Raw genomic sequence first — 10,513 nt, 5'->3', positions numbered from 1 at the left:
GTAGATTGCAACAGGAATACTTGAGGCAAGAGTGTCTGCCCAAAACTCTTGAGTCATAAAACATGTGTCTCAAGGTTGGAAGGCTAGAGATGCCTGCAGGCGCATCTGGTCCGTCCTGCCGCCTTCTGCCTGGGATTGTCCGCAAAGTGACTCGGTTGCCATGTGAATCTTAGAGCAGCTGCCAAGAAGAGGAGCTAGAAACAGGTGGGGCTGCAGCAAGGCCGTGCAGAAGAGGCCCACCCCAGCTCCCAGCCGTCTGCACCTTCTCCTTCTCTGGTGCAACCAGAGCAGACCTCCTGCAGCCCCTGCAGGCAGCGCCCACCTCGGGAATGACATGAGGATAGGGCTCTCCACAGGGATCAGACCTTTACCCTGCACTAATCCTTCCCATTCTAATGCCAGCAGCCTCAGGTGGGCTGGGGGTGGTAGAGGAATGAACTTAGAGACCCCCTTGGTTCCAGGGCCTATGACTTTTGACCACTGAATCATGCTTTCCAGCTGGAAACGCCTGTGCAGACTTAGCCTGGTGTGTACCGATTTAGCGCTTGTTCAGGGACTAGAATCAGCTGTGTTTGGAAGCATCCCAGCCCCAAGTTGTAAAGTGGGTAGGAATTTGCGTTGGTCACAAACTCTGGTGTGCAAAGACTAAGGCTCTCTATCTTCCTGCCACTGAAACTGCCTCGGCTCTCAAGCACGCATTTCTGCTGATGGTAGACAGTGTGTCAACTCTAACCAGCTCAGGGGCTTCCGGTTTAGAGGTAGTCCCTTCCAGGATAAATGTGATTCTCCCTCACCCCTCCTCCTCCTTCCCTTCTCCCCTGCAGTAATTGTGGGCTGAGCCCCATCCTGGCACAAGGAAGGAGCTCACATGCCCCTGCTGGTACTCACTGACTTCAGCCGTTCACTTATCTGTCTCCAGCTGCATACCAAACCACTCCAAAACTTAGCAGCTTAAAACAAACACATTTATTCTTCCCATAAAATCTGTGATTGGAGCAGGGCTTGGCAGGGACAGCTATCTCTGCTCCACTTGGTGTCAGCTGGAGTGGCTCAAAGGCTGGGGGTTGGGATCGTCTGAAGGCTCTCTCTGACAGTTGATGCTGCTGTCATATGTGACCTCATCTGGGACTGTCAGCTGGAACATATGGCCTCTGCCTGTGGCTTGGGCTTCCTTACAGCATGGCAACTGGGTTCTAAGGGTAAGTGGAGAGAGACAGAGACAGAGTCAGGCAGAAGCCACTTTGCCTTGCATGATCCAGTCCTCAGAAATCATGTGTGCCACTTCTGTCCCATTCTGTTTGTCAAGGTGGTCACAAAGCCCTGACCAATTTCAAGGAGGTGAAAAAAATAGACTCTACCTCTTGATGGGGGAGTGGCAAGGTTCTGGAAGAGTATGTGAGCTCATGATTAGTGTTGAGGCCACTTTCAGAATGCAATCTGCTACAACCTCTCTTCTCAATGCATTTGCCACCGACCTCTTTAGACAGCGCCATGGTCTCTGGTTCATTCAGTCCACTCTGGTTCCCGTACCGTTACCCAGAAGCCCCTTGGTTTTCCAGCCTCACAGTCATATCTGTGCCCATCTTGGGGATAGGGAAAATCGGTAGAGCTCTATTTCCCCGTCCTTGAGAATGCCGGGACACGGCCCTCAGCCCTGTTGGCCTCAAGGCCTCTTCAGCCATAGCTGCTCTGTGGCTCTGGCATCACACTGGCTGCAACCACTCCTGGTACCCTCTGCCCGAACTCCAGCCTTCTGGTAGCCATTTCGGCCCACAGGGAAAAAGCAGCCACGATGACGGGCACACTGGTCTCATGAAGGACACATTGCAAATCGTAGGCACTCCTTCATTTTACACCGTACTGGCCAGGACTTTGTTGCATGGCCCCATCTCACTGGGAAATGCAGGCCTTATTCTGGCAAAGCATGTGTTCTGTGCAAAATTAGAAGTTATCAAAGAAGAAGAGAAGAATGGATTTTTAGGGAGAACTCTTATCATGACCACAAGAAGTGACAGGGAGAGTTGAGCCAGTCATGATAGAAGGAAGGGAAGAGGATTTTTAGACAGAGGGGGACAGCAAAAACGAAGGCTCAGAGGCAGGAAAGAGGGTGGCCTGCTCGAGGAGCAGGGGTGCAATTTGTAAAGAGTGTGCCTGTGGAGTGGAGGGCAGGTGCACAGAAGGAGAGACGTGAGATGAAGAAGGAAAGTGGGCAAGTTCCGGATCATGCAGGGTCCTGTAGGCTAGAACAAGGAAGGAGTCTGGATTTTTTTCTAGAACGTGTTTCCTAACACACTCCTCAATGCGTACAATTAGAAACAATTTCTTTGGTTAAAAAGTCCATTTAACATGAATATTTATTGAGTGCTTACTCATGACAGGAAAACAGAGGACCTCACAGGGAGGTAGGAATAGCTTGATGTTTGGAGTATGAGCATTTCGAAGGTACCCAGTTCTGCCAACTTATTCACTGCATATCCCTGGGCAAATCACTTCTGTGAGCCTCAGATTCCTCTCTAGGCAACATTGTGAGTTCTAAACAAAATAATGGATGTAAAAGTTCGTGGTGAACTCTAAGGAGCCGTAAAAATGTTATCGTTATTGATATATCGTTGCGATATTGTTGTGAGTTAGTTGTTCACATTCTTTCCGCAGTTCCAAAGGGCCTATCTGAGGAGGGTGGGGAGGGGATAGTGTGGACACAGAGATGGATCTGACAGGGAGAGGGCTGAAGGCAGGGGGCCTGGCACCGTCACCGAGCACTGTGCCCTGAGGAGTGAAATAGGGGACTGCCAATGATACTCTGGCAATAAGTGTCAGTGGCCACGCAGGCACTATCGATGCCCAATCCCACAGCCCCTCAGCCCACCTCTGAGCTGGCCTGCAGCAGTGCACAGTTCTAGAATGCCTGCAGTGCTTGCTTCTCTTTTCTTCTCTGTCTATAGGCTTTCTTTGGCACCAGGGAGCTTTCTGGAAGTGCCACAGAGTGAACTGGGGACTGGGAATCTGTGGATACATGTCCCAGGCTCCCTGAGCTAGGTGTTTGTGGGGGTATAGGTTCTAAGGTGTGTTCCAACGGTCTCTCAGAGGGTCCCCAGTGGGATCGAGCCCCAGTTGCGCACAGTGGCGACCTGCTCATTAATGCCCCCTGAATTGACTTCTCTTTGCTGTCTCCCCTCCCCGCTCCCCTCACCATGCTTCCTGGATTGCCTTCTAAATAAGCTACTGCGCTCAAGTCCTCATCTCGGGGAGCCTAAACCAACACCCATTCCCAACCCTTCTCCCTGCTCACCCTGCTATCTAAGGTGGAAGGGCCAAATGCTCACTTTCCCAGCTGCCTTTGCAGTTATATGTGACCACGTGACCCATTGCCAGCTATTGGGTCATAATGGAAGGTTTCTTGGAAAGATTTCACTTTTTTTTTTTTTGAGACTTGGTTGCTCTCTGTTGCTCGGGCTGGATTGCAGTGGCACGATCAGCGATCATAGCTCACTGTAACCTCAAACTGCTGGGCCCAAGTGATCCTCCCACCTTAGCCTCCCGAGTAGCTGGGACTACAGGCACATGCCACCACACCTGGCTAATTTTTCTATTTTTTGTAGAGATGGGGTCTTGCTATGTTGTCCAGGCTAGACTCAAATGCCTGGGCTCAAGTGATCCTCCTACCTCGGCCTGCCAAAGTGTTGGGATTATAGTCATGAGCCACCACACCCAGTAGATTTCACTTCTTTATAAAAGAAACAGACATTTTGGTGCTGCCTGCCCTCCTCCCCCTCACCCCCTCCCCCTTTTCTTGCCTTGATTGTGCCGGAGCTGGAGCTGCAGCGACCATGTTGGGGCCTCAAAGGCAGGCCAAAAGAATCACAGAACCTCCATTTTGTTTTAAGTTACCGAACTCACATCTATAGACATCTAATTCGTGACTTCTTTTGTGAGAAGAGTAACCCTCGTTTGTGTGGGATGCTGTTCACTGAGTTCTTGGTTACTTGCACCCTAACACATTCTTAACTAGTACAGTTGGTCAGGGTGCCACAGTCAGTGGAGGCTGCTTCACAGATTCGCGAGTCGTAGGGCCAGGGAGTCAGGCTTCTCTGTGACAAGCAAGTACAGCGCAGCCTCCCCTTGGCTGCCAACTCCCAGTTTCCCTCCCTGTCCTCTGAGAATTCTAGGCATTTCCCTAGCAGGACGGGCGAGGCCCCTGGGGACACTGCGTCAGGGCGACTGGCAGGGTTGGAGGTCTGCTGCCTCCTGCCTTCTCCGGCTCCAAGTGCAAGGCCTGCAGCGGCCACCCGCAAGTCTGTGGACTCAGGCCTGCTTCACTCACTCTCCAACTCCCACTGCCTTCTTTTTCACTTCAGTTTCACAAAGAGAGACCGCTCTGAAGGAAAATGAAAATGATCTATCCGCACCGTGAGGACAATTCCCCGATTCCCCAGTGATCGATGTTTCTTTTTCACTTTCTGTCTTGTTTTGTCTTAGAAGGCAAGGCCGCGAAAACCAGGCTTCTGGCTCTTTTGGACTGAGTTGTGTACGATTGTTAACTAGTATTTACTGAGAACCCAGATTGCTCTGAGCTAGGGAAAATACCAAGGAAACAGACGACCTGTCCTGCCCTAAAACAGGATACAGTCTAGCTGGGGACGCCCATGAAGCCACCCAAGACAGCCTATAATCAGAGAGGCACTATAGCATAGGGATTAAGAGCATATGTTCTGGAACCAATCAGGTTGGATGGAGCAAGTTACTTAACCTCTTTGTGCCTCATTTTCTTCCTCTAAAATGGAGAGAATAATCACATATAGTCCTTGGGGCCACTGGTGCATATTAAGTAGACTAATTATGATGATGATGATAATGATGATGGCAGTTGTGTGTTCATTCTTCATCTCCACAGTGCTCTACACATCCTAACCTGCAGGAATGGTTCCCTTCATTTAACACCTATTTGTGAGTACTTAGCATGTACCAGGCACTGTGCTAGGCACTGGACATACAGAGGCAAACAAGATAGATAAGGTTGCTGGGCGCGGTGGCTCATGCCTGTAATCCTAGCACTCTGGGAGGCCAAGGTGGGAGGATCACTTGAGATCACGAGTTCAAGACCAGCCTGAGCAAAAGCGAGACCCCATGTTTACTAAAAATAGAAAAATTAGCTGGGCATGGCGGCGCATGCCTGTAGTCCCAGCTACTTGGGAGGCTGAGGCAGGAGGATCGCTTGAGCCCAGGAGTTGGAGGTTGCTGTGAGCTAGGATGACGCCACGGCACTGTAGCCCAGGCAACACAGTGAGACTCTGTCTCAAAAAAAAAAAAAGATAAGGTATCTGCCTTTGTGGCCTAGTAGGGACACAGATATTAAAGTCATTACACCTGTGACAACTAAGTGTTCCAGGCAGAGGGTCCAGCCAAGGTCAAGGCCTCATAGTGGGAAGGGGGTGGGTCGCTGGAGCGGATGGAAGCTGAGCCCGGAGCAGGGTGCAGATCCCATGGGCACGGAGGGTTAGGTGTAGGTGGACACTCGATGTCAAATATCAGTGATCTGGACCAAACCGGTGGGGCATTCTGTCACATAGACACGGGGTCTGTGAGATTCACAAACTGTGCCTCCTTTCAATCTCTGTCTTGCCTCCTGTCTATTGGCAGTGTGGAGGGATCTGGGGTCCCCACAGGAGCCAGGCGATCTCCTGCAGGCAACGTCCGCGTGGGAAGATTAGCAATGGAAGATTAATTTCCCCTTGTCATTTCCCCAGGGGCCTTAAGCAATCTCGGGAGCGATTTTCCTCACCTAGAACACCGCCCTCGGGAAGCTGGCAGTGATCTGCTGCCGAGCACGCCAGGCGAGTCCCAGGTTCCGAGCTGCGTGGCGAGCCAGGGAGAAATGTGCCTGCTGAACAGTCAGTGCCCTAATGTAATGGACACCGAGTAAAAGAAAGGAAAGCGTGAGCAGCGCTTTGCGGTGTGGCTTTCCATTTGACTAGGGAGCATGAAGGACGCCTGCAAGCGAGCTCCCTGACTTTCAGCGCACAGGGCCACACGGAGCTGGGCAGCCTTCGTCTGGGATGAGATTGTTTTTCATAGTCGAGGCTCTGCCTGGAGGGCAGGGTGCTGAGTCCAAGGGCGCTCTAAAGAGGAGCAAGAGGGCAGGGCTGTCGCGTGCTGGGGTCAGGGACCAAACCGCATTCCGAGAGGGGAAGCTGAGGTTAGAGCTTAGGAAGGAGTTCCTGGCTGTAAGAGCAGTCTTCAATCTGGATTTCGATTAGGGGATTTTTGATGAAACACAAAAAGCTGTTTGGGATGAATTTGAAGATGCTTCAGCTGGGGAGTGAAGGGATGGATGGTCTGAGGATCGGGACAGGGTGTCCTCCGCATAGGGTTGGGTTTCTGGGCCCCAAGATGGACTGTGCCCTTCAGCCACTCAGCTGCACCCCATGCTTGGTTGGCCATTTTCCCATCATACATTTATGGGACACTTATCGTGTTTAAAATATGGCTCCACCAGTGTGACCTTGACTCCAGACTCCGTTGCTTCATTTCTCCAGTGGGCTTTAATAATGTCTTCCTCACAGGTAGATGGAAGATTGGATGAGCTAACATATGTAAAGCTGCTGGTATATACAGTCATGGCATTAGATGGGGCACCTTCAGCTACAAGACACCAGAAGATCCAACTCAAAGTGGCTTAAACAAAAGGGGACTATTATCCTCAAAAAAACTCCTGAGGCACAACAGTTCCCGATGGGTGTAGCAAGTGAGGGGCTTTCCATCTTTGCTCTGCTGGCCTTGGCTCATTGGAGGTGACCCTCTTCAAGGTCTAAAGAGGACTGAGGGACTGAAGGAGTTCCAGGCATCACATGTTCAGCTTAGAGAAATTGGCTCTTCCTTCTCTGTGAGTATTGGATTAGTGGATTTTACTCAAGGTCCCATTGTCTAGGACTGGGTCACATGATCGTGCTCAACAAGTCTTTGGTAAGAGATATGAGGCCACCATGGTTGGCTTAGACCAAGCACGATTCACCCCCGTAGGACTTGGGAGGGGTCACCTTCCCTGATCACATAGGAGGGGGAGCACCAGAATAAAGTTTGAGTTTAGCCACTGGAGAAGAAGGAAGGGAGTTGGAGGCATAGAAGGAGAGAATTAATCACTGGATAGGCAATCCCTAGTTTTGAGCACAGTTAATTACCTACCTACCTACTTACTTTGTATTCTTGACTATATGTCATATTCCCATTAGTAGAGAAAGTATAAAACCCTTGCTGGCAGGAAGCCTGTTTATTTTTATATTCCCCAGCCCCGAGCACATAGTAGGCACTTCGTAAACATTCGTATTGATGATGATGACATTGTATATAAATTACTGCAAACGTCATGGAGCAGTAGAGTTTGTGCATATTTCTCTTTTTATGAAAGCTGTCAGGGACTTTAGGAAACATAATTTTTTGAAGCGGTACTTAAAGCATTACTCTGAAATTCATTAAGAGAGAAAGATCAAGGAGGAGATACTACAGAGAAATAAAAATATGTCGTCTGGTGAGAGGAAGTCGGGAGAAAAAAAATAACCAACATACATCTAAGGGAATACATATACACACACAGACTTTTTTTTTTTTTTGTCGAACTTTCATTTCCTGCTTTACCAAAGTAATCTACGTTGAGAATATCCATCCCCCACCCCATAGTAAAGCAGTTTTGCATTTTGGTTAACTGAACAAATCAATAGTGGCACCCAGTGGCTAGAAGGGTTAATCAGGGAAGGGCAATTTCTTTTTGAATCTCAGTTCTACCCACTATAGCTGTATTTAAAAATTAAACCACTGAGTCAAGCACTCGAAGAAAATGTCTGTTTGGGCTTGGACTCCCGGTAGCATTCTGTTTCCCACAAAAGCCTGTCTAATGTTCCCTCCCTTCTCCTTTTAGCAGTGGAGTCTACGAAGGCCCATCCTCCACCTTGGAGCCCAGGGCTGGTGGGCGAGAAAACCTCTGTAGTCTGGCACAGTTATGGGGATTGTTAAAAGCTTATTTATTCTATGTCCTCTCTAAAATTGAACAAGTATAATTATGTGCATTGCTGGAGTTCCAGGTCTTTCCTCAAAAGTACATCTGCCCCACCCCCCAAAGTTGCTGACGTCTGGTCCTTACTGGATTTCAAAAGGTGCATGAGCCAAAGGAAATGCAAACCTCTGCCAGTTAGCAGGATAGCCAATTAACCACGCCAGTGATAGGGAGCATGTAAATGCCCATGCCTGGCATTTGAGTTTCATCTTCATCCTTCCAGCGTATTGTTAGTAGTGGGAACATGTGACTTAGGCCAGGCCACTAATCACTTAGTCACCAGGCTTTACAAGGCTCTAAATCCTATTTATTAAGCTGTGTGGACTGTGCCTCTGACTCAGAAGGGAAGGTAGGCCCAGGTTACATACTGACATAGGGTAAGAATTGTTTCCTGTTCCAAAGAAACTAGAAGAGCTCCATGGCAGAGGTCATTAGTTGTCCCTAAATACTACCCTCCACTCCTGCCCCACAATTAAAAGTAATAGAATTTTAGCTGGGTGCATGGCCTCCTGGAGAAAAAAAAAACAAAACCCTATATTTTCCAGCTTCCTTTGCAGCTAGATGTGACCATGTGATGAAGTTCTGGCCAATGGAATGTAAATGGAATTCTTGCATGCAATTTCTGGGGAGTAGGACATATCCTTAAAAAGACCGGTCTTGCCTTTCTTTCCCTGTTCCTTCTAATGTTTGCTTGGAATCTAGTTTTGATGGCTGGAGCTTAGGCAGCCATCTTGGACTGTGAGGTGGCATAGAATGGTCAAATACCAAGATAGAAGAAATATGGGTCCCTGAGTGCCATGTCAATTCTGGGCATATTATAGACAGGCTCTTTTCCCTAGCACTTTCCTACTCAAAATGTGGTCTTTGATCAGCAGAATCAGGAACACTGGGGAACTTGTTAGAAATGCAAATACTCAGGTCCTATCCCAGACATACTGAACTAGAAACTCTGAGAGTGGGGCCTAGATATCTATGTTTTAACAAGCCCATGGTGATTCTGTTGTACTTTACAGTTTAAGAACCATTGCCCTAGACTATTAAAATATTTTCCCATTAAGGTATTTTTTATTGATTTTTCTCCCAAACTCTATCAACAAAAAGTATTGTGAACTAGGACATCCTGACATGTCTTTTCTTCTACCTATTTTCCCCCCACCAAATTTAAGAGTAGATATTATCAACATCAATAAAATTACAAAAATACATAAATTATGTATGGGTGAGGGCAGGACTCCTTAAAGCATAAAATTGAAGACAGATGAGAGTAAAACTGGTACTGCAAGCTAAAAATGTCCAAGGATAAGACCAGTTGAGTACGTGGAGGATAGTGTGATGGTTAATTTTATGTGTCAACTTGACTGGGCCATGGGGTGCCCAGATATTTGGTCAAATATTATTCTAGGTGTTTCTGTGAGGTTTTTTTTTTTTTCAGTTTTTATGGTTTTATTTAAACACAAATATGTCTGTGCATTTTCCTTGCTGTGCAGCCTGGCATTGGGATTGGTGGCGCTGATGGCCAGCTGGGCTGCTCTTTCCACAGGGGCGTTTTGGTTCTTGGAGGAAACATTGTGAGCAATCTCCGCACGGTAAAATTTGTTGCACATCAGCACTTTCTGCTCCTTGATGTTGTGGACCAGGAAATTCCAGAAGCCACTGGGCAGTCCGTGCTTTGTTTTCTTGTTGCTCCCATAACCAATGTTGGGCATCAAGATCTGGCCTTGAATCTTCTCCGATCTCTGTTGTCAGTACCTCTGGGTTTCCGCCAGTTATGCTTAATTTTGACGTATCAGTCTCACTGGTGCTGGACAAACTTCTTGGTCCTCTTTTTGACCATCTTGGGCTCCACAAGAGGTCTGAGAACAGCCATGATGCCGAATAGGAGATGGCTGCCACCTCTGCAGGGCTAGGAAGAGAGAGTGGAAGGTGTGAGGGTGTTTTGGGCTTAGATTAACATTTGAATCGGTAGACTGGGGGAAGCAGATGGCTCTCCCTACTGTGGGTGGACCCATCCAGTCAATTGAGAACCTGAATAGAACAAAAAGGTTAAGTACAAGGAAACAGTCTGCCTGATTATTTAAGCCTGGGCATTGGTCTTCTCCTGCCCCATCCTCCCATGTCCCAGCCTAGAATTTATACCATCTGCTGTCCTGGTGCTCAGTCGTTCAGACTCCAACTAGAAGTACATCATCGGCTTTCCTGGGTCTCCAGCTTGCTGACTGCAGATCTTGGGACTTGTCAGCCTCTATAATTGCATGAGCTAATTCCTTATGATTAATTCTGTGTGTGTGTGTGTGTGTGTGTGTGTGTATATAAATCTCCTACTGGTTCTCTGGAGAACCCTGACTCATATAGACAGAGAGGCAGTATGGCAGAGAAAAAAGAGCCAGGGAGTCCTGGATTTCAATTCTGGTTTCGTTACTAACTAGCTATGAAGTGGCTTAGCCTTTTGAATCTCACTTTCTTCAGCTG

At 48.2% G+C, this 10,513-nt stretch overlaps 1 pseudogene; it reads right to left on the bottom strand.

Moving 5' to 3' along the window:
• Positions 1–4,627: 4,627 nt before the first annotated feature.
• LOC105808428 lies at positions 4,628–9,911 on the bottom strand (annotated as a pseudogene).
• Between the last annotated feature and the right edge of the window lie 602 nt (positions 9,912–10,513).

Source organism: Propithecus coquereli, unplaced genomic scaffold (assembly GCF_000956105.1).
Source record: "Propithecus coquereli isolate 6110/MARCELLA unplaced genomic scaffold, Pcoq_1.0 Scaffold173, whole genome shotgun sequence".
NCBI lineage: Eukaryota > Metazoa > Chordata > Mammalia > Primates > Indriidae > Propithecus > Propithecus coquereli.
This window is presented reverse-complemented; position numbering and strand designations above follow the sequence as displayed.